Source organism: Canis lupus, chromosome 14 (genome assembly GCF_011100685.1).
Source record: "Canis lupus familiaris isolate Mischka breed German Shepherd chromosome 14, alternate assembly UU_Cfam_GSD_1.0, whole genome shotgun sequence".
NCBI classification, from domain to species: Eukaryota; Metazoa; Chordata; class Mammalia; order Carnivora; family Canidae; genus Canis; species Canis lupus.
Genome location: NC_049235.1, coordinates 49,711,385 through 49,734,898, shown reverse-complemented (window position 1 = coordinate 49,734,898; position 23,514 = coordinate 49,711,385). Strand labels below are relative to the sequence as shown.

The 23,514-nt window shown below is 34.9% G+C and overlaps 2 long non-coding RNA genes and 1 pseudogene across 2 annotated transcripts; 1 reads left to right on the top strand and 2 right to left on the bottom strand.

Annotated features, from left to right (window-relative positions):
* Positions 1 to 842: 842 nt before the first annotated feature.
* Positions 843 to 16,805, bottom strand: LOC111098698. Its single transcript, XR_005369233.1, has 4 exons — positions 16,641 to 16,805; positions 2,898 to 2,966; positions 2,179 to 2,329; positions 843 to 1,159 (listed from the first exon to the last, which is right to left on the bottom strand). It is a non-coding gene; the product is annotated as an uncharacterized LOC111098698 (long non-coding RNA).
* Positions 16,806 to 17,253: 448 nt separating this feature from the next.
* Positions 17,254 to 17,629, top strand: LOC100686088 (annotated as a pseudogene).
* Positions 17,630 to 20,049: 2,420 nt separating this feature from the next.
* On the bottom strand, positions 20,050 to 22,695 carry LOC111098697. The gene is made up of 3 exons (XR_005369232.1): positions 22,213 to 22,695; positions 21,273 to 21,404; positions 20,050 to 20,123 (listed from the first exon to the last, which is right to left on the bottom strand). It is a non-coding gene; the product is annotated as an uncharacterized LOC111098697 (long non-coding RNA).
* Between the last annotated feature and the right edge of the window lie 819 nt (positions 22,696 to 23,514).

The window sequence follows — 23,514 nt, the reverse complement described above, 5'->3', positions numbered from 1 at the left end:
TTTATCAGATAAAATATATCTATAAAATGGTTCTGTATTGCTTTAACAAAGTTTATCTGTAAACTTTTGAATGACATCAACATTTCAGTCAAGCTAGGAATATAAAACGTCAGATATCTGTAGTTCAAATTTCGATTTTAAAAGATCTCCTCTTGCTAAGTGTAGTCTACAATAATGTTTCACTCTGAATAATAGCCTAACCTTTGTCAGATATTAATGTCGACGTCGTTAAATGGGCTGTACAGCTAACTGTGAAGGAGAACTGCTAATTATTACAAAAAAGGGGGAAGTAAATGCATAGAATATGGAAATGTTTGATCTCAGCTAGCAGAACTAAATATAATCCAACAGCCAAATAATACCACATCAGCAGCTCTTAGGATTGGTTTTTGGCTTCTACTACAAATGCACTTTGAAATTTTTCATATGTAGTTCATCGGATGATACAATTTCAGGACCTATAAGGTCCTTTGCACTTAGGGAAATGATAAGCTTTGAAAAATAACAAGTGCATTGTTTTGTTTCCTGCTACTTATGTATAAATTTTTTGTTACACTTCTTTTGAAAGAGAGCAGTTAGGGATAGAATTGAGAGAGTACTGAACATTGTTTTTCAGGGAAAATGAAAATTCATGTCTGCCATAGTGGCCTCTTAAGTCTTCATATACCATAGCAGGAACAATTAGTCTTCTCCCATGCAATGGAAAAGGAAGTTTCCATGAAAAAAAAAAAAAATCACTTCTAGAGAGCAGGTTCATTGTGCATGTTCTGAAATGATTGACCTTGAATCCAATTTATTAAAATAATTGTAAAGAGAAGGTTTTATATTTTTAATTACTGGGGATATCATAGAAATGGATAAAATAGCACATAGCACATTTAATTATCAAAATTATATCCCTTAAGAACTCATGGGAAAAAGTCATATACCAAAAATATGAAAAGCCACTCAATCTTTCAATAATTAGAAAGACTGAGGTACCTGGGTGGCTCAGTTGTTTGAAAGTCTGACTCTTGGTTTTGGACCAGGTCGTGATCTCATGGGTTGTGGCACTGAGCCCCGTGCTCAGTGGGGAGTCTGCTTGAAGATTCTTTTCTTTTGTCCCTCCCTTTTGCAGTTGTGCACTCTCGTTTGCGCTCTTTCTCTAAGATAAATAAATCTTTAAAAAAAATCAGAAAGGCAAATTAAAATTTCTCACCTCGAAGTGGAAAATACTTTAAAACTACTATGTGGGGCAGCCCCGGTGGCGCAGCGGTTTAGTGCCACCTGCAGCCCAGGGCGTGATCCTGGAGACCCTGGATCGAGCCCCACGTCAGGCTCTCTGCATGGAGCCTGCTTCTACCTCTGCCTGTGTCTCTGCCTCTCATTCTCTCTCTGTGTCTCTATGAATAAATAAATAAATAATCTTTAAAAAAAAGAAAAACTACTATGTGGAGAATGTTCAGAGATGGCCTTTTCTTTTTGGCTTGCCATTGTAGAAATCTACACTAACCTCCTGATCAGAGATGCTATTTCATATACATTATTGGAAACCAATCAGGTTTAGGCAACAATTCTTATAAAAGATGATGGTGACAGCATTATTATTCACAGAATACTGAAATACATTTAGTTCATGTTTTGGTAGTTTATTAACTACCCATTAAAGTCATGCATTCAGAGTATACTTAGTAACATATGAAAATGTTAATGACATAAATTTAACTGAAAAACCTGAATAGAGGCCTATGAGTCCAAATTTTAAAAAGGAAATCCATTAACATTTTATGGACAATAACAACAAAGAAAATAAAAAGAAATACATTTGAATGCTAGCAGTGTTTATATTTGGTTAATGAGATAAGAGGTGGTTTGTGGTTCTTGTACACTTAATTTCTAAAAGTTAGAAAATGGACTTATTTTTAAGGGTAAAACTAAACATTTGATAAGAAAATTGTGTCACTGAAAGTCTATTTTTTATGAAGTAAAATTATACAATTCTCTAGGAGAGGTTTAAACTTGGGTTTTTATAGCAGTTAATTTCAAAGTCTTTTGAGAATTGAAGGCTACATTCCTAAAAAGAGCAGTTTCCAAGAATAAACAAACAAAAATAACCACCTACTTGAATGTATACCAGTTTTTATTTATATATTTGTATCTATAAAATGTACCTGAGGAGTATATATAGAGTCTCCTTACCTGTGACATTTCCACGTCTAAAGCTGATATGCTGTTATTGCTTGTGCACATGTGCATGCTGAATAACACACCTTGCAAAAATAAGCAGTTGAAAACAGAAGACAGTGTTATAGTATTGTCATTCAGTTGCTGTCTATGACTTCTTAGTTGCCTGCCAAAAATTAGGTATTTTTCATGAAAAAAATGCTTTTAATGATCGATCAGCTAACAAATTGATTAAGCCTTTTCTTAATATTGCTAAACAAAGAATGAGAAGTCAGATAAATATAAACAACTGGATTGTCAAATTAGAGTTACCTGAATCACAGGTCTTATTCAATATCAAGTCTTCCCCATAATTTCAAGAACAGATCCCATACACAAAGCGGAGGAGGTCCTGAACCCCTGGAGCAATTTCCTAGACTTCTGGATCTGGCATTCTCTGGCACAGATTAACGTATGAGGTTTATCGGTAAGGTTTATGGTTTTTTATGGTTTAACATAAAAAAATAGGTGGTTCGTGCAACATTTCCACTTTATACTCAATGCATACAGTTAATGTGCCATATTTCTAGACAGCTCTGTTCCATAAACCCATGGGTTGCTGGTTTGTTTGTCATAAGGAATCCTAGATAACCAGGAATATTCTGCTATAGGCATTCCACAGTTAAGAGTGCTGCTAACAACACATGTTGAGTTAAAGTTACTAGTATGTTCATAAAAAAATCAGAATGGGTTACCTGCTTTCTGTATTTCCAAGACTCATCCACCCTAGCTCTGTAAAGGATGTGAACAGACTTCAGACTGTGCTGCAAAAGTGAGAAAATGTCTCATATGTCACATCATGGTAAAGGCCAGTCCTCAAAGAATCAGTCAAATTATACTTCCTCTCAGAAAAAAAAAAAAAAAAAAGTTTTACTTCTTTTTTCAAACGTGTTAAAAGCATTCACTTTCATTCTCTTTTTTAAAAATTTTTAAAAAAGATTTTCACTTATTTATTCATGAGAGACACACACAGAGAGAGAAGCAGAGATACAGGCAAAGGGAGAAGCAGGCTCCATGCAGGGAGCCAGATACAGGACTTGATCCTGGGTGTCCGGGATCATGGCCTGGGCCAAAGGCAGGCACTAAACCACTTAGCCACCCAGGGATCCCTCTCATTCTCTTTTCTACCATCTCATTTCTTAAAAAAGATTTTATTTATATATTTATAAAAGACACAAATAGAGAGGCAGAGACACAAGCAGAGGAAGAAGCAAGCTCCCTGCAGGGAGCCCAATGCAGGACTTGATCCCAGGACACCAGGATCACCACCTGAGCCAAAGGCAGATGCTCAACCACTGAGCTACCCAGGTGCCCCTCCACCATCTCATTTCTAAATGCATTTTATAAAGATGCAACTTTAAGGTCCTATATTTAATCACATTTGCCATTTTAAGGGAATATCCAAAACTCATGTTAATCTGGACTTAGTTTTTTGCAATTGACCAGTTTCCAAATTGTAATAGAATTTAAAATGTGAATATCTTAATAAAGCTACTTTAGGGTCTCATCACTGTAGCATCCTCATCTTTGGAGATAAAATATCCAAAGCTTCGAAAATCCTCTCATCAACCACATTTGCAGGAGGTCCTCCAAAGTACATGATAGATATGATGGTTTCTTTAAATAGAGAATAGTATTAAAAAAAAATCACTAACTGGCTGTGATAGGAAATACTCATGAATTGATCAAATTAAAAGATCTATATTTTCTATACCTCCAAATCTATAACGATCTGTCATACAATCTGTAAATTTAGGGACTCCATGAAGCACAGTGGTGTCATTAGGGAATATGTAATAGATAAGGAAAGACATAGAACCCTAGCCTGGCGTCTTACTCTCTTAGTATAAAAGGCTCAGCTGGCATAGATATTTTGAGTTATCTTTCTGTTGTGTACTATGGAAATTTATACCATTCAGGGAAATGCATCACAGTACTATTAAAGATAGATGAAAGTATGCTTTTTTTTTAAATGAGAGAAAAAAAGAATATAAAAGGGAAGATAGAAAAAGAGTATGGTCAAAATATCTCCATCCTTTGTATTAGGTAGGGCAGTTTTAGAAAGAAAATATAGGGAAGTTGATAAAAATCTGTCCACAACTATGTAATCTGTGCTAGGACACAGTCAGATGACAACTGTATTAAAGTATTAGATTATCTAACAGATAACAAAATATTTAAAAAATGTATGAGTAGATAATACATGATGGTTAGCATCTAAACAAATATCACTCTGCTAGTTATCTCTGATGGAGCTCCGATGTCACTTTAAGTATCTATAATGCAAGGGAAAAGGACCCAAAGAGTGAGGAAAAGTACCTGTAAAGAAGTTGTATCACCTAAATTATAAATTTACTCTATTTTTGGTCTTTTTTTTTTTTTCAAAGACTAAAGCTAGTGGAGACTTCAACATTTTTTGAATGAAGTTCGATCTTGGAGCTCTTAATCTCAGTGTCCAATAACACACAACATAAAAGTGCTAGTATTTGAACTTTTGATTACTGCCCAATGTTCAATTAAACAATATCCAATAGAAATGTGAAATACTCTTTTATATATATCCTATGGACAATTTCTAGATATTTTGGTATCTGTGGAGGACAATTTCACTTAAGATTTTTGTCTAATTTCCTCTCTCTCCCCCAAAGGGCTTATATTATTGGATATATAAACATAATTAACAGGCAACATTTCTATTTATAGTATCAAGGTTAAGCCAAGATTAAAATATGTATCCCAGGAATACCTGGGTGGCTCAGCAGTTGAGCATCTGCCATTGACTCAGGGAGTTATCTTGGGGTCTGGGATCGAGTCCCACATTGGGCTCCTGCGGGGAGCCTGCTTCTCCCTCTTCCTATGTCTCTGCTTCTCTCTGTGTGTCTCTCATGAATAAACAAAACCTTTAAAAAATGTATTCCAATACCTTTAATTTAAGAAACAATCACATATTAAGTGATCTAGATTGTTGCCCACTTTAAACGATTTGTATTTATATTGCATGTTACAAAGACTAAAATTAAACTTGTCAAAAGAAGAAAAATTCCCATTTTCTATGCTAACAGTCATTATTTTGTTTCTAATAAAACTTTCAAAGAAAAAGTTTGCTTTTCACATTTTTGAAGGATTCCTCTATTTCCTCTACCAACAAAAAAGAAGGATTTTTGTGTTCACAATCATTGATTGAAAGGGACTGGCTTATGCTCTCTTCAGATTAATCTTACAATAGTTATTTCCTTGAGCAGCCATCAAATACATAATATTAGCATAAAACCATAATTTTGCTTTTCACTTTTGCCAATATTAAGATTATGCTGCCATCTGATTCATAGGCAGGTTTACAGGCATCCATCAAGTTAAATATATTTTAGACTATAAAAATAAATTACTCATCAGCTTTTTATTAACTCTATGTCATGTATATATATGTAGGCAAACAGACACGTGACCAAGACAGACATTGCTGAATCTTACAGGAGTATGGGGAATTTAGATAGAATTTGTATAAGATTTGCAATTACTAAGAAACTGTTTATAGGATTAAAATACAATCCTGAAAATAGAAGAAAATATGGCTAGGGGATAAGAATTTAAACATCCACACGTTTTGTAGGTAAAAAGTTAATATGTGATTGCATTGGTGGATAAACTATTTAACTTATGATGAAAATGGACCCATATATATTTATTATATGCACATAATGAAAAGAAATGGAAACACACTTAGGAGTTTTCTGAAATCTGAGAGTGTCTTAACCTTTCCTAAGCTATGAGGTTGCTTCCTTTCACACATCCTTCAATGATAATAAAAGTATCATGGTAACTCTCACTTTTGAATAACAACATTATTATTACTAAATACACTAGTTAAAAAGAGAAATTTTGTAAAAAATAATCATTTTTAAAATAGTATTGTTTTATGTAAGTTGGTAGATACATCGCATTGTCAGGAAATCTACCTGATTTAAACTATGCTGTCATATTTTCCTCATCTGAAAAGGTAAAGGAGAGTATATGAAGGAATTAATTCATTTGTTAATTTAATAACATCCATCTGGTGTCCACCAGGCACTCTTCTAAATCCTGGAGATATACTCAGGTACAGATAGATAAGACTGACATCACTTGGTACCTACATTCCAGTGGACAAGAGAGATGATAGACAATGGAATTCCAAGTAATGATAAGTGCTATAAAGAAAAATTTAAAAAGGCAAGGAAAGGAGAATTAAAAGAGGTGCAATTTTAATAGATGGTCAGGGAGGACTCTCTGAGAAGGCAGCATTTTGACAGAAAATTAAAAGACATGCTAAAAGGAAGTCATGCTATATTTGGAAAGATTTCTGAAAAAGCATCAAAGGCTTTGTGAGGAGAAGTATGTTTGAGGAGTAGCAAGGAGATGAGTATAATTGAAGAACATAAAGACAAAGAGAAAAAGGAAGAAAATGTGGTAAGAGCTGTAGCCAAGGGTAAGACTATAAAGAGTATTATAAGCCATGGGAAGGACTTCATTTTTTTTAAAGATTTATTTATTTATTTATTCATGAGAGACACAGAGAGAGAGAGACAGAGACACAGGCAGAGGGAGAAGTAGGCTCCATGCCAGGAGCCCGACGTGGGACTCGATCCCAGGACTCCAGGATCACGCCCTGGGCCAAAGGCAGGTGCCAAACCGCTGAGGCACCCAGGGATCCCCAAGAACTTCAATTTTTAAGAGATCCTAGGAAGATCTTATGTCTCAAAGATGAAAGGTAATCGCCAAATAAAAAAAAAATTCAAAATAAAATGCAATAACTATTTTAAAATAACTTTCATTTAATGCCCTACTCATTCACATGATGTTGAGTTGATTTTGTAGATTTTTATGACCAGATTGATCCATAGCTATTTAATACGTGGAGGTATATAGTGAATAGGATAGTCAGTCACATCTTTAAATGAAACATAGCATTTAAAGAAAAGCCAATCAAAAGTAATTTGCCAAAAACCAATACAATTTTATAAAGATTAATCAGTTGTTTTAAACTGACTTAATTACACAGAATCCTAGACACTACTAAAAGAACGGCTGGCTAAAAAGCATGGCAGACCATAAGTTCCATAAGGAGAGGGAGCAGTTCTAAAACAGCTGCCCACCCTTCTGAAAATTACTATGAAGTTCAGAGAGTAATCACACAGAATCAGTATATGTGAGCGCAATCCGCCATCAGTAATAAAACAGCAACTTACTGTGCTGAGGAAGCTGTTGTTTTGAAAGTGCCCCAAATTCTTAAGAAATATTCAAAAGTAAATACACTCTGGAAACAGTAAGAATCTACCCCCAAGCTGTAATCACCAAAATGGTCCCACTCAACAAAAAAGTGAAAGGACAATTAACATCAGCATTGTATCTTGTGTCTAAAATATAAATTTTAACTGCTATTTTTATATCAAGTCAAACTATGACATATGTAAATTCTTTAGAAAAAAATGGCTTTCCATTTTACACCTTGAAAAACTGGAACAAAAACACATTGGTAACCCAACTCCTAATATAGATGTGAACACCAAAATGTCACGTTTTGGACTCATCTGAAGGATTCATAAACCTGATTGCTGTCGGTAGTATGTTACCATTACATGATTGTATCTCAACAATCAGCCCAGATTACATAATATTACTAACCCAATAAGATCTTTGAAAATACTTTGATAAATGCTATTCTAGACTACAATCCTACATTTTTTTTAAATCAGAACATTGCTTTAGTAACCAAGAAACATAAAGTCAAATTAGTTGCTCGAATATGGTCATTAGTTATTCTCAGATGTTTTATGGAAGGAAGTTCCTTATTTTCTGTATTCCATTTTAATCTCAGTTTGTGGCCTCTATCCATTTTGTTTAGTTTATTGAATACCCAAATCTTTTAGAAGACAATTATAAATGATAGGTACTATTAGCCTGTCTTAAGAAATCTAATTTGAAAAAAAAAAAAAAGAAAAGAAATCTCATGTGTGCTAATGCACTGCCCTAAAAACATTGCCCAGGATTCTTTTTCTTTTCTTTCCAGTTTTTATTTAAATTCCAGTTAGTTAACATATATATAGTGTAGCATTACCTTCAGGAATAGAATTTAGTGATTCATCACTTAACGTACAACACCAAGTGCTCATCACAACAAATGCCCTCCTTAATCCCCATCACCCACCCACCTCCCCTCCAACAATCCTGTTTGTTCTCTATAGTCAAGAGAGTTTGTTTTATTGTTTGACTCTCTCTTTCCCCCCATTATGTTTATTTGTTCTGTTTCTTAAATTCCACATATGAGTGAAATCATATGTTGTCTTTCTCTAACTTATTTCACTTAGCATAATACATTCCAGCTCCATCCATGTCATTACAAATGGCAAAATTTCTTTCTTTTTATGGCAGAGTTATATTCTACTGTGTGTATTTGTATATATAGATATACACACAAATGTCCACTATGGACATATGGGCTCTTTCCTTAATCTGGCTATTGCTGATAATGTTACTATAAACTTTGGGTGCATTGTCTCTCTGAATCAGTTTCTGTATCCTTTGGGTAAATACCTGATAGTGTACTTCCTTAGTCATAGGGTAGTTCTATTTTTTAACTTTTTGAGGAACCACCATATTGTTTCCCAAAGTGGCTGCCCTAGTTTGCATTTCCACCAGCATTGTAAGAGGGTTCCCATTTCTCTGAAATTGTGCAGGATTCTTGTAAAATCTTTGCAGCTACAATGTGAATTATAACACTATCATTGTCTTCATCTAACAGATGAGAAAACTGAGGCCAAAAAGGACAAATAACTTGCTGATGGTCAGAAAAATCAGAGTGTATGGTCACAGGATACAAACCCTGGTGTTCTGAATTCTAGAGCCAAAGCTTCTGATTGGCATCTTAAACTGCTTTTCAGGGGAAAAGGGGAGAGACCCTGGGTGGTAAGGTTGGTAAATGTTTGAATCTCCATCATGACAGCACAGAAGTTACTCTCAGTAGACACATACAATTTATTTGAGCAATGAACTAATTGCTTTGATGATGAATTAGCTAACTCCCAAGCTCATTATGATATAATTATATTAAATTAATGGATTATAAAAATAAAAATGAGTGTTGCCATAGAAAACTGCATATATTTTACTTGGGTCAAAGATATCAGAGATCTTATTTCTGCACATGAAGATTAATAAATGAATATTAAATAAATTATTAGAATAAGTAAGAGCAATGAATGAAAATTAGGATGAAATTTTTCACTGTTTAGGTTGTTTGTTACCTAAATAAATATTTAGACTCTGCAATATTAGAGACAGTGGTTCCTTAGTGATTAACTATGTTCCCTTTACAAATCCACCCATGATTAAGGGTTAATAAATTTCTTGGTTTTGAAAAATCTCTCCTTAAGAGTATTCTATAGAAAATATGTAAGAACATCTTCACAAAATTAATATCATTGAGGAATCCAAAACAGAGGTAATTATATGTTTAATGTTTAACTTGGTTTTAATTGAAGTGCTTCTTATCACACAGCTGGGTGCTATTAAGAAGGAGCTCTTATATCTGAGTCCATTCACTCTGTAGTATACAACTTTAATTTATTAATTTTAAACACCAGTTGTACAGTGGTTTTAAAGAATGTTGAGTGTGAAGAATTACTCTACTATCAAGTCTCATTCTATAAAGCTGTCATACTTATTTCAGAAACAACAAAGGGTATCAAAGACTAGAAGCCTATGTTGGTAGACACCAGTTAGATCCATTCTTTCCATATCTAACCATGTTATCTATTTCAAAGCAAAAGGCCAAATGATACATTGAGGAAATGTAATTATCATCACAATACAAAATTATGTGGTATGATTTTGATTTTATTATATTAGTATAGCTTTGAGTCTTCGTATCTCATCATGAAGATCAGCCATTTTTAATATTCCTATTGTTCCATATAAAATATAATATTTTAATGGGTGCTATCTCTTATTGCAGTACAGTAAAATTATAGCACCAGAGATTACAACCAGAGCAGTAAAACAATTCACTGAAGAGTAGGTCCAACTACACATGTAAATGTGTGATTTGAAGAAAATTAAAGCATACCGATGTTAATATCATCAAATGCAATAGGGCTTTAGCTTTTATGCAGAAAACTATGTTAATGTATAGACACTTTCACTGAGTCACATAAAATCAATTGCTGCATCAACATGTTATAAAAGGATGAAAGTAAATAAAACCTGGCCAGATTTTAAAGCATCTGAACAGGATTTAAATACAAATCAAAATTATACATTAGGCACATAATAAGTGTTTGGTAAATGAATAAATATGAAAGATAAGAACATATATAATTATTTCTCTCAGTCACTGAACAATATTGTTACTTCAGGGACTGAGGCCTAGAGGTTAACTCCCAAGAGGCCTCACAGGGGCCCTTTATTGCCTTAGTGAATTCCCTTTGGTATAGGACCTAACAGTCAGCTTTGAAGATTCTGCAGTCTAAATGGTACAAGGCACTTAATGCCATCAATCTCCTCTAAAACCAATTCCCTTTAACTAAGATAATGGCACCTCTTTATAAAGAACAGAATGCTGATTTATTCACTTCAAAGGGGGCATTTCATCCCATAATCTTTACATTTTCTCCCTTTACATAGATCTACACAGGAATCCAAAAATTAAAATGAAGGCTGATTGGTGGACCTTGAACGGAAGAAGCAATCTTTAATGGCTTTGGTCTACAACAGTATGATATGTCCATTTTATAAGCAGGATTCTCTGGCTTAAGGGATTGATGGTTGAGAACTATGTCAGCAAAACACCCTCTCTTGAATATTACTAGTGACTGCTACTACAAGTTGTTGTTGTTTTTAAGATTCGAATTACTACTCCCTTTCTGATTAATACATTTTTCTTTAACTGTCTAATGAGCAGTATCAGGGGTGTTTATCTCATTACTCAACAAGAGGTTTGTTCAGATCTATTATCTGTTGTACCTACAACTTGAATTTAAAGTGTTAGCTACATTGACTCTAAAATACATCTTAAGGAAACTCTTATCTTTATCAGATTACCATATCTATCTAAAAATGTAACATTTCGGGATCCCTGGGTGGCGCAGCGGTTTAGCGCCTGCCTTTGGACCAGGGCGCGATCCTGGAGACCCAGGATCGAATCCCACGTCAGGCTCCCGGCATGGAGCCTGCTTCTCCCTCTGCCTATGTCTCTGCCTCTCTCTCTCTCTCTCTCTCTCTGTGACTATCATAAATTTAAAAAAATAAAATAAAATAAAATAAAAATGTAACATTTCTACCATGGCACCATGTGGAATAATTTGCTCACTTAAAGGGCCTAAAACTTTCTGCTTCAACTTCTAAGGACATAAACATAATGGGAAGGAGAGAATACATTATTTTAGGATTCACTGATATCTAAAATTCTTGCATCACTGGGTGCTTTAGAATGATTTCTGCATATTCCCATCTTCTCTTCAATTCCAACAGCTTTGGAAAAAAGAAAAAGAAAACTATCTCTTCCCAGTCACCAATACCCAGGGAAGAAATGGAAGGAGTGTTGATCACTCCCTAACAGATTGCTATATACATTATTCTCCTTTGGTATAAGTGTCATTAATATTTTATAAATTATATTAGGTTGGGGGTTAGATTATCCACAATGAGGTCTTTCATATCTCTGTCAATAGTTAGTTGTGTAGCATTTTGCACATTATCTAATCTCATTTGTAAGTGGGGTTACAGAGTTATCAGAAGTTCTTAATGTCATCATGTTTGTGGCATTGACACAATCCTATCGGTAATTATGGCTAATTAACCCAGTGACTCTTGAATGTGTAGTGGGAACACAGATCAAGAAAAGGAAGAAATGTATTAGAATGCATTAGATTTTCAAAGTAGAGAAAACGCATGTATTTATGATAAACCATTAACTGAGGAAGACTAAGATAGATTCCCAACTTTTCACAAATACTAACAATTGCTAGAACTCTCTTAGGTCATAGAATTCATAATGTCTTTTATATCTGAAAGGTAAATATATATATATATATATATATTATTTGTATATATATTTGCAACTATAGCCACAGCATTCATAGGTTACGTCCTACCATGAGGACAAATATCCTTCTGAAGGAGTAACTGTTATCACAAGCTTACTCTCAGCAATTCCCTATATTGAAACCAATCTGGTCGAATGAATCTGAGGCGGCTTCTCAGTTGACAAAGCAACCCTAACATGATTCTTCGCGTCTCATTTTATCCTCCCATTCATCATTACAGCTTTGGCCATAGTCCATCTTCTATTCCTACACGAAACAGGATCTAACAACTCCTTAGGAATTTCATCCGACTCAGACAAAATCCCATTCTACCCTTACTACACAACCAAGAACATCCTAGGAGTAATGTTCTTAATCCTAACATTAATATAACTGGTCCTATTTACACCTGACCTACTAGGAGACCCGGACAACTATATCCCTGCAAACCCCCTCGATACTCCCCCACATATCAAACCTGAATGATACTTCCTATTCACCTATGCCATCCTACGATCAATTCCCAACAAACTAGATGTACTCGCTTGTATATATATATATATATATATATATATATATATATATAGAGAGAGAGAGAGAGAGAGAGAGAGAGAGAGAGACAGAGAGAGACAGAGAGAGACAGAGAGAGAGAGCTCTTCTTTCTGACAGTCCCAGTTCTCGGTAATGGTATAAATGTTTTCTGTCACTCAAGATTAAAACCTCAGGTTTACACTTGTTTGTTTTTTTTCTTTACTTCAGCACATTCAATTACATGCAAGCCCATAATAATTTCTTTGAATTATACCTACTATCCTTTCTGATGCACATCAACTATTCAATTCTAGCTCTGGCTTTCTCTGACATGGACTTTTTTAAAATTTATTCATGAGAGACACAGATGAAGAGGCAGATATATATATATATATAGATATATATATATAGATATATAGATATATATACCGATAGATAGATGATAGATAGATGATAGATAGATAGATAGATAGATTAGATAGATATCAAGAACCAGTAAATTGTAGTAGCTTTGGAGTCTCCATTTTTCCCCTATATTACACTTCTGCTTAAAAGTTGCTGAATACAGAAATGATTGCTTGATGTGGAATCACAGCTTCTTATAATTCATGGGCTAAATATGTGGGGGTATGAAACAATGTAGGTGTAATGATTCGACATTAAATTTAATTTGGGTTAAAATTCCACTGAAAATTTTTTTTTGCTAAGGTATTCTCATTCTTAGGATAAATAGCTGAATTGATATACACTCATAAACACTTTATTGGGAAAAAACAAGCATTTAGCTATGTCTCTGGCCAGAACTAGAACAGCTTTCCATTATTACACTTATGACTGACTTCAAACATTAAAGAGAGAGAGTCACATATGAGGCAATGTGGAGTTCAAGTCACAGAGCAAATATTTTCCATTTTTTTTACATCAAAGTTCAATCAATAACTTCATATCAAACCTGAATGATACTTCTTATTCGCCTATACCATTCTACGATCAATTCCCAACAAACTAGAAGATGTACTCGCTTGTATATATGTATACTCGCTTATATATATATAGCTCTTGACCTTTGTTTATGCATTAGTCAAATATAGAAAAATTAACAAATACACAGGAAATGTGATGCTTTCTTAATTTAATTAATATTCATAATATTCATTATGTGTATGAATAATGGTTAGCAGACAACCACAATGGGGGAGGGGATTCTTTCCTTCCTCCTTCACTTCTTCCTCTCCTCCTTTCTTTCTTCTCTTCTTTCTCTCTTCCTTCTCCATATTATTTTTAAAGTCTAGTATACCAAAATGAGAATTTGGTGGGAGGAAGAAATTAAACTCTAATTTACACCCTAATGTCTCTACACATGTGCCAGTTTGATAGGAAATGGTAGTCCTAATTAAACTAAGTAGTCCCATCTGGATAAATAATAATAAGTGAATAATGAAAAGCATATTGTGCATCATTGACTTGCATATATAAAAATATCTTTCTTTCCAAATTAGCTCTTCTTTCTGACAGTCCACTTCTGGGTAATGGCATAAAATTTATCTGTCACTCAGGATTAAAACCTCAGGTTTACATTTGTTTGTTTTTTTCTTTACTTCAGCACATTCAATTACACGGAAGCCCATAATAATGTTTTTGAATTATACCTACTATCCTTTCTGATCCACATCGACTATTCGATTCTAGCTTGGCTTTCTCTGACATGGACTTTTTTTTTTTTTAATTTATTCATGAGAGACACAGGGAGAGAGGCAGAGACATAGGCAGAGAGAGAAGTAGGCTCCATGCAGGGAACTAGGGAACTAGGACTCCAGGATCACACCCTGGGCCAAAGTCAGACACTCAACCACTGAGCCACCCAGGCGTCCCTGACATGGACTTTTGTAACAGCTTCCGAAATATGCTGGGTTTAATAAGCATTGATATCCTCATTTCACATCCTTGTGACAGACAAATCTGAACTGGACAATAATTCAAAATGATAGATTGGTAAGAGATGAAAAGACCAGACAAATAGAATGCTAATAGTTAATTAGGGCTTCCTGCATGCTAGGAATTATTGTTTTTAATCCTTAGTAAAACTTGGAGGATTTCTAGTAGTTTAGTATACATGGCTAATTTTTATGAAAGAATTTTGTGGCATTAAAAAAATTGCTAAAGATTAGTGATGCCAAATAAGTTTTTGATCAGTGTCAAAGAGAACTTGTACTATTAATCTGTGCAAACATTCATTCATGTTTTCTTTTTTTTTTTTTCATTCATGTTTTCAATTTTTATATCTACTTTGTCCTTGGCTCTTAATTTCCTCTATTACTATTTTACACTATATTCCAAGTTCTACTTATTTTAATGGCATCAGAAAGATAGAAAGTGAAAAGATATTACTTTGCTGGATAGCTAGGTGAATCAATGATTGACAAATAAGGGTAAAAGCCCATAAGATTTATTTTCCATTGCATTTCTTAGATTTCAACAGCAGCAAGTATTCATAACTAAAATATTCACCTAATTTCAAAGGACTTTAAATTATTCAAATAGCTAGAATTTTAAACTTGTATTCTATCTACTTTTAAAAATGTTTGAAACATACTGCAAAAAGTAAAATCTACAGTATGGTTTTTTTAAAAAATAGTAAATTATGTACCAGATGGGAATAATCTGATTAGCATCATAGAGTAGCTAGCTAGTTCAATAAAACTTGAATATTGACTCGGTAACTGAACACCTACTATGTATTGGGCTCTTTGATATAAAAAAAGAATAAAATAGACCCTTTGTCTTCTAATTTATATGGTTTAATTCAGGAGACAAACATATGTAAGAATTATAATGCAATATATTACCACAGGTATTAATTTAGACTTCCTAAGAAACAACTTCAGATTGTTAGTGGCTTAGAAAGTAAACTATTGCTTGCACACAGGTTTAGCTGAACTAGCCTTGGCTGGACTTGATGGCACAGCTTCAGCCTTTGCAGCATCTGGGCCTGTCTCTAAGCCATGGATTGGAATGAGATCTGCTCTGTTTCTACCATCTTCTTTTTACTAGTGGCCACATGGGGCATATTCATTTCATGGAAAATGATACTGGTACAACAAAACAAGCCAAACTATGCAGGCACATTTAAAACCTTTGTTTGCTTCAAATCTGCTCATATCCCTTTGGCCAAAACAAGTGACATGGCTAAGCTCATGCATTTCAGGAGTGTATACAAACCTCAAGAACGATACAGAGACAAGTAAGTATCTGCCAAACAACTCCGTTCATGACTGCACTATGTAAGAAAGGAAACTCTTAAGTGGGCTTCCAGTCTGAGGCTGGACTTTATTGTACAATCAAATGGGAAACTTTTGAAGGTACTTGTCTTTCTTCCTCCCAAGTTACCTCTCTTGGGTTGGCTTCTGCTTTAAATGATAAGAAGTAATAAGAATCAGATGAGGTTTATTCCAGGACACTGATTAATGACACTGATTAAGCTCCATTTACTGGTATGTATTTTAGTAGACACATGAAGTGGCTCCCTCAGTCACCCACATCTTATTCAGTCTAACCCAGCTCCCACATTGTTGCTGATGCTCTTCTACTCCTTGACAAACTGACCCAGGAAGAACTGGCTAATAGCAGGTTATGTCATTTTAATCATCCTCTACCTTATCATCCATTGAATAGGCCCATGTTTGGGGCTCAACAAATGGCTTATGTTAAGATTTTAAGATCTGATCTTAGAGGACAAAGAGTATTCTTTCCTCCATACACAAAAGCCTATGAAAGTATAAAATTACATCAAAGCTAAAAAGGCAAGGAAAAATTTAGTAAAGACTATTACCATAGGGAAGAGAGACTGACCTCAACGCCCTCTGGAAAAGGGCTGGAGAATGGGGCGCCTAGCTCAGTCAGGTAAGTGTCTGCCTTTGACTCAGATCATGATCCCAAGGTCCTGGGATGGAGTCCTGAGTTGGGCTGGGCTCCCTGCTCAACAGGGAGTCTGCTTCTTCCTCTGCTTCTCACACAGCTCATGTTCTCTCTCTCTCTCTCTCTCTCTTAAATAAATAAATAAATAAATAAATAAATAAATAAATAAATAAAATATTTTTAGTAAGAAAAAAAGGCTGGAGAGTTCTTAAGATCTAAGGTCTTAGGCCATCTAAGACTAATTTTGCTAATTGAGCTTACTCAAAGGAAAAGTAAACTTTTCCTTTCATCACAGGAGGTAGTTTTACAACCATGTTATAACAAAGATTCCCAAGTAATTCATATGTTATCATGATATGAAATTTTCTATTCTTCATATGATATAATTTCTTGACCCTCTACCACCAACCTAGCTCTTCCTCTGTTTATACTCCAGTGCTGCAGTTTTGGGTTTTTTTTTGTAAAAGGATGTCTGAAATTAAATTGTTGATTTCTAATATATATATAATATTTTATATAATATAATATATAATATTATATATATATATCCGGCAAGCAACTGGAGGATGGCCATACTTTGTCTGACTACAACATTCAAAAGGAGTCTACTCTTCATCTTGTGTTGAGACTTCATGATGGTGCAAAGAAAAGGAAGAAGAAGTCTTACACCACTCCCAAGAAGAATAAGCATAAGAGAAAGAAGGTTAAGCTGGCCGTCCTGAAATACTACAAGGTGGACAAGAATGGCAAAATCAGTCGCCTTCATCGAGAGTGCCCTTCAGATGAATGTGGTGTTGGAGTTTTTATGGCTAGCCACTTCGACATACAATATTGTGGCAAATGTTGTCTGACCTATTGCTTCAACAAACCAGAAGACAAGTAATTGTATATGGATTGATAATAAAAGAAGTGAACTGATAACAAAAAAATTAATATATAATTTAATATTTTATATTTAACTAATATAATTAATTTACAATCAGCTGAGGCCTCTTCTGCTCTAAATTAAATTGCTGGTCTTAGCTTTAAGTCAATTATAATTTTTATAAAATTTTTTACATAAAATAGTTTAGTTTTTTCTCCAGAAACCTCTAACAGGTTTTTCTTCCTCATTAGCATCAGTGAACATTCCTTCTCCTATGGGTTTGAAATGATTTAGTGACTATTTCTTCTGAAGGTTTAGTTGAATGTTCTATAAATGGAACCTCATTTTTGTTTTAATCTCAGTCTTTAGTTTGTCTCCTCATTCTCTTCAGGGTATCTTGTTAATCTAAAAACTGCTAAACACTGCTCAAAACATTTTAAATTCCAGATTTTGTTGTTTTGTCCATCTTATTTACTAAATTTTAATCCTCTCTAGTCAGCCAAATGTAGAATGCCATTTCTCAAATTACTGCATATTTTTCTTTAGACAATTGATGGCTTGTATATATGACACTTATGCTTGTTTACTAACAAACACCATAGATCCCACAGGCTGTTCACATGAGTAGACATTTTCTGAGATTTTTAGATTCTTATTTTTTCCTTTTCATTCTTCAGCATAGACTTTTTGTTGTTTGGATGTTTCTGAGAAAGCTGTCTTTCATTAATTTATTCATCCTTCTATTCTTATATTGTATATTCTGTCCTAACCACAAAATGCTAGAAGGTGGCACAGAGAGATACTGAGGAACAGACTTTACACTATGGGAGACCACTTCTTAACAGAACAGGGAATTTATATAATAGTAAGTCTACTGTTAAATGTTACAAGAGAGATACATACAATAGAAAAACAACAGGGTCAACAAAAGCTTCTCAGCAGAGGAGGCCATTGCCTCTAAAAAACAAGTCTGTGGAGCCACAGAAGGAAACAAAGTTTAGGCAAGTTAATCTGCATTTGCTGAGTGTTAGTTTTTTTTCATTGGTGCACTACAGACTTTTAAAATAATAATCTAAATGCCTTGCTCTCTTGCTTTGTATTTTGTTATAACAGCTCTGGCCCATTTCTTGAGTGGCCTATCTTCTTATACTCAAGCAAATGGTCAGGAACACTTTGGTGAATTTACTTAATTTACTTTATATCACCTAACTCAGAATATCATAAAGATGCTTGTCATATCAAAGATAAGCGTGAAAGATGTTCAACTTGTTTTGAAGAGAGGAATTAATTTTAGTTTGGCCATCATTGCGGACAATGTAGTGTAAAGAAGGAAAGACATTAGGGCAGTGATGTTAGCAAGATGGTGGAACAGGAATTTTCAGTGCTGGTTCCTCACAGAAAAATGATTTTTGACAACCACCCACAGATGAGAGTACCATTTTGGTCACTGGGGAATTTAGCAGAAAGGCCACAGCACTCTGTTGAATAAAAAAAAATCTGAGAATAGATGCATTGAAGAGGGTAAGAAGAACAGTTTCAGTTTACATGCCTCACTTCTCCTCCAAGAAGAGAAAGGTGTGAAGAGAGATTCCATCAACCTGAGATTTTTCCAATAGGGGAAAGTGAGAGTGTAGTGAGTGTCCAGCTTCTCCAGCCAAAGGGGGCACTGTTCAAGAGACCCACTTCATTATTGCCCTGCCCAGAAAACTGGGGAGATCAGCAGGGTGAACAGTCTAGGAGTAGCTAGGTGCAGGGAAAAGGGGTAGGAGCTCACAGCAGCTGGGGTACAAAACTCAACAGAGTTTTGGTTTTTACTAATTGCCTTATGGACTCCATCAAGAGGGCTTCCTATGAACTTAGTAGGACATAGTAGATCCCCAGCACTCTGTGTGCCTCCCCAAGCTGTAATAAATACCCCAGCAGAAGGCATTTGCAAACATCAATAGACTATATGCAAACACATGCAGATAGCTGCTTGACTTTGCTAGACTTGGGGAAAACACAACACCTTCAACACTTGAGGACAGTGACCAAGGAAAATTACATTTAAGGTTCTCAGCCCCTAGAATGGCTTTATGGGATTTAGAAAAGGTATATAATTCTACATAATCTACTTCTGTACATATATCCAAAGGAAATGAAATTAGGATCTTAAAGAGGTATTTGTACCCCGTTGTTTATTGCAGCACTATTCACAAAAGCCAAATACGGGAATAATTTAAATATCCATTGCAGATGAATGGATTAAAAAAATGTGAGATATACACCTATCCAGATCTATATAGATATATAATGGAATATTATTCAGCCTTTAAAAAGAAAAAAATTAGCAATTTGCAACAACATGGATGAACTTTGAAGATATTATGCTAAATGAAATAAGCCAGTCACAGAAAGGCAAATACTGCATGATCTCACTTACGTGTATAGTTTTAAGAAGTCAAACTCATAAAAGCACAGCGTAGAATTGATATTTACCAGGTGCTGAGAGTTAGGGGACAAAGGAAGGTGTCAGTCACGAGGTTCAGAGCTTCCATTATGTCAGATAAGTGCTGGAGAAATGATGTATAGCATGATGACTCTAGTTAATAATGGCATATTGTATACTTGAAATATGCTAAGAGAGTAGATATTAAGTGTTCTCACCTCCCTCCCCTCACACACGGTAACTCGTAAGGTGATTGACGTGTAATTAGCTTGATTTACAATCATTTACAATGTATACATATGTCAAAATATTATGCTGTACACCCTAAATATATATATATATTTCTAATTTGTCGATTATACCTCAATTAAACTGTGGGGCAAAGCAAGAAAAGAGAGTAAGACATTGCAAAAAGTTTATCTACTTTTTAAAATAAATATTTCCAAAGTACTTGATCCTCCTTTTGAAAGTCTATGCTGAGGTACACATTTCTTTTATTTTTAATGTAGTTGTTTCTTTGTGGATGAATTATATCTGGGAAGCTGAGTCTACTTAACTGAGTTGTTCCCACACCATAATGAAAGAAAGGGATGCCAGTATCCTGGAACTAAAAAGCCTGCCTTTGAATGTTCATGACAAAACAAAAGCAACCAGAAAGCAGCATCAGCAGAACATACAAAAGCAGCAAAAAAGAATTGCCAATCATTCCATAACCTTACGAAAATTTACTCATTGAAAATAAAATGAAAATTTATCCTTCATGCTTACTGAAAAGAACAGTGGTGCTCAAATTTGGTCCCCCATTGGAATGAATGCTTTACTCGACAGGATAACAAATGAAAATTGGATCAGGGACACATTTTCAATGAAAAAGACACACTGCCAGATGGCTTCTTGGCAAAGGAAAGGGAAGAGTTGATTAAACTGTCATGTGATGACTTCAAATTCAGCAAAGTGCAGTTTAGCAACTTTTTGTTGAGAAGGATAAAGGAGGACATTCAGGTACTAGGCTTGGTTTTGACAATAAGGTTTAAGATTCCTTTGCGGCTTTACTGGTTTTCTGCCATTGCTTGCAATAAGGGAAAACACAAAATTAATCTCAACCGAGAACAAAATTTCTGCTGAAGAGAACTTGAGTTTCTCTAGAACTAATTCTTTGAAACCTTGGTGTCAAACACACTCTTCATAAGGCATGTTTTACTTTTCAAGAAAAACATAATGTGCATGTTCATTTACAGGTGCTGCTACCTCAAGGTGAATTAGAATTTCGTACCTTTCAGATAAGAGGGGTATTATAAAACTTCCACCAAAATACAAATATGTTCCCTAAGGACTTGTTATCCAGTTCATGTACGGGAGAAAAATAATTTTCCTTCTACTTCTCTGGGCTCTCGGCTGAGAATCCCTGTAACAAAAGACAGATTAATAGAACAACAAACAGAAACTTAATAACATGTATACCTCCCGTATATATGGGATAAACCCAGAAAACTGAGTAACTCTTGAAAATGGCCCAAATCACCACCTTTTTACTTTATTTTTTAAATATTTTATCTATTTATTTGAGAGAGAAAGAGAAAGAGAGCAAGCACAGTGGGGAGGAGGGTGCAGAGGGAGAGGGAGAAGCAGACTCCCGCTGAGCAGGGAGCCCAATGTAGGGTTTTATCCCAGGACCCTGAAACCATGACCTGAGCCGAAGGCAGAGGCTTAACTGACTGAACCACCCAGGCGCCCCCAAGTCACCACCTTAAATACCATTTCCAGATAAAGATAAAAGATGTTGGAGTGAGGGAGACCAGGTACAGAAGGTTACCAGAAAAGGCACAGTAAATGAGGTTATGGCTTCTATGTAGACTTAAGTCCATGCCTTCTCCAATGATGAGAGTTTCTAGAGATGTATCATTATTCTCTTCCTACTATGGAGAAAGGCACACACTACAAATGGATATTTCCCTTATAAATGTAAATCTCTGTTACAAAATGGTAACTTCCACTCCTGGTTTTCAGAGCTCTTCTTGCATCTGCAGCCTCTCAAAAATAATCAGCCCCAAATAATTCAAATGCCAAAAAGTATATTTGAAGATGGTAAGTGCTGCCCCCCTTCATTTGTCAATCATCTTTCTCCTTTCCTCTAATAGGAGATTCCTAGTTTCTTTCCTAACTGTACTGGCCCCCATACACAAGAGTTGTCAACTAGATGGTTTTTCACCCACCTGGCTTGGGGGGGGCAACAACACATGCACTTGGATTCTGTGCTTGGTGCAGGGTTGGGTATATAACTCAAGGAGAGCAGTCCACATCAATTTTGGAACTAGAATGGATGCTGAGAGATGACTCTTCTCCTGATGCTCCTGGATACTAAAAACATGGTAGACAATTGCTGCCACATAGTGAAAGCCTGCCTAAGAATAAAAGAACACCCAGAAAGTAGAGACAATTATGAGAGGAAAAGCCAGACATATTTCTGATGGCACTGATTCCATGCCAGGCTCCTGCTTTGCTAAAAAGTACCTCCGATCTTACAATTTTCAATTGTAAGCCACTATTATTAAGCTACTTTAATTATTGAGATTCTGTCTTAAAAAAAAATAAAAGAGTGTCTTGACTAAAACACTAAGAATCTGCGTTTGGGAGGTGGATGATCTCTATATTTGTTTAAGAGAAAAGATATTCACATCAAACTAAGAACAAAGCATCCCAGAACAATTTCTGGAATAGAGCAATATCCACAGAGTCTGCAGAGCCACAGATCTTTGAGGTAAGACATTATATCATACATAAATTCTTATGTCCTCATAGTGTAGGACTCATAAGATTTTTTAATCTAATTGAATACTAGATTCCTTGCCTATAAAATATTATATATGAACTCATCAGAGAATACAGTTTGTACCTATTAAATTCATGAGTAAATTATTTCTTATCTTACTTCAGTTTATTTTTGCCTTAAGTGTTTTTGTTTGTTCTCATGTTCTTGTCTGACTCCATAATAGCTGACATTGGTAAAATAATAATTAGATATTCAATTAGAGAGTGTCCACAAATTTAAATTCTTCTATTTATATTCTTCTAGAGAAAATTCCATAAAAACATAAATGAGCATTTTCATTCATAATTGAGATAATTCATGAACATTATCATAACACCATGTTTTTTTTTTTTAGCATCTTTTCACTGCTTAAAGCACTTTTATGTGTATTATTTCATTTGCTCTCTGTACCTCCTTTTCAAGGAACTTACTACGTTATTACATAGCTGATAGAACATCACTGGGCCACAAGCCCATCAACAAACAAACACTAATCAAATAAAAAATGCCCTCACTGTTGCTGTTTTGGTATTCCCCAGAAGTATCAGCAAGACATGTGTTACTGAAGTTTTCGTAGCAGAGATGGAGAGAAAATTTACATCGTATGACACTGAAATTTTAAATTAAGAAAACCTAATTAGACATCTTTTCAATTTTCAATTTTCTGTTTTGAAGTCATAGTCTGTTCCCCCCTTACCGGGCCTAC